We start from the raw sequence: 1,958 nt of genomic DNA on the forward strand, positions 1-1,958 counted from the left end.
GACCTTCGGAAGAGCAGTCAGGTGCTCTTACCCACTGTGCCATCTCACCAGCCCCGAAAGGGTTTATTTGACTTACACTTCCACATCACAGATCATCCACTGAAGGAAGTCAGGACAGGAACTGAAACAGGGCAGGAACCTGGAGGCACGAGCTGATGCAGAGGCATGGAAGGGTACTGCTTACTGGCTTGCTCACAATGGCTCACTCAGCTTGCTTTCTTGTAGAACAGTGGTCTATGGATTGTGACCTCTTTTGGGGGTCACATATCAGATAGCCTGCATATTACATATTTATATTTCGATTCATTACAGTTATGAAGTAACAAAGAAATAACTTTATGATGGGGAGTTACAACAACATGAAGAACTATACTAAAGGGTCCCAGAGTTAGGAAGGTTGAAAACCAGGGCTATATAAGGACATGGAAGAAGGAGGCTTTTGCTCTTTGTCTGCTTGCTCTTGCTGTGCAAGCAAGTTCCTTTCTTCACTGGAATTGGAGTCTACTTCTTTGGAATTCTACTGTTTATAGAAGACAAGCTGAGACATACAGCCTGACTGAGCAGCATATATATATATGTGTGTGTGTGTGTATGCATATACACACATGTATATGTATATAAAGATATTCATTCTATAAGTTCTGCTGCTCTAGAGAACCCTGACTGAATCTTATTGAAGCATTTTCTCAGTTGAGTTTCCCTCCTTTCAGATGACTTTATCTTATGTCCAGTTGACATAAAATTAGCTAGGACAGCATTTCATTTTCATTTTAAATGCTTTATTGAAAATATTTGAATAGGCAATCAATATGTTTAAGCAGTTGATATCTCTTGAACTAAAATTTGAATGAATTTGATATATTCTTTCTTGAACATGATATATCTGATGCTAATTCTAGGCAATAAATTGACAAGTGGAGAGACACAGCTATAATAATAATCTGTAATGAGTTGTTGACTCGTTGTATTAATTATACAAAATGATGTATGAAATAAGAACATGTCAATCTTGGAGACCAAATCCAATCTGTAATCATCACCTTTTCTTTTCTTGTGTGTGTGTTGGGGGTGGAGAGTTGTTCAGACAGTCTCATGTAGCTGAGGTCAGCCTTGAACCTCTGATCCTCCTAACTCTACTTCCCAAGTACTAGAATTGCAGGCATGTGCTACCATGCTTGGCTACCTTTAATCTATTATTTATGATGATGATGATGATGATGATGATGATGATGATGATGATGCTTGTTAGTGTGTTGAGGCAAGACATGCACACACAACAGGACGACTCTGGGAGTCTATTCTCTCCATCTCCCTTGACATGGCTTTTGGAGATTCAATTCAGGTTGCTAAGTTTATGTGGTAAGTAAGTGCCTTCACCTGCAGAACCTTACTAACAGCCCCTAGGTACATTTTCAACAATAAACTCGACTAATCGAAATAATACCATTCCATATTAATTAAAACACAGAAGTACATTTACTGATTCCTTTGCTTGGTTTGTCTTTTTTCTAGATTTAACCTTTTTATTTACTCTTGAGCTTTTCTTTTTAATTTTTTTTTATTTTTAGAATTGAGGGCCCACATATAAACCCACAGTCACCAGATTGTTTTTAAAGGCCAGCAATATACATTGAAGAAAAGACAGCATCTTCAATAAATGGTCCTGGCCAAGCTGGATAGTCACACATAGAAGAATGAAACCAGCTCCAAACTTTGTCTCTGCAACTTCTTCCATGGGTACTTTATTCCCTATTTTGGGGAGGAATGAAGTATCCAAGTGTTCTTCCTTCTTCTTGATTTTCTTGTGTTTTGGAGATTGTATCTTGGGTATTCTAGATTTCTGGGCTAATATCCACTTATCAGTGAGTGCATATCAAGTGAGTTCTTTTGTGACTGGGTTCCCTCACTCAGGATAATGTCCTCCAGATACATCCATTTGCCTAAGAATTTCATAAATT

The sequence above is a fragment of the Mus pahari genome, chromosome 5 (assembly GCF_900095145.1).
Source record: "Mus pahari chromosome 5, PAHARI_EIJ_v1.1, whole genome shotgun sequence".
Classification (NCBI taxonomy): domain Eukaryota; kingdom Metazoa; phylum Chordata; class Mammalia; order Rodentia; family Muridae; genus Mus; species Mus pahari.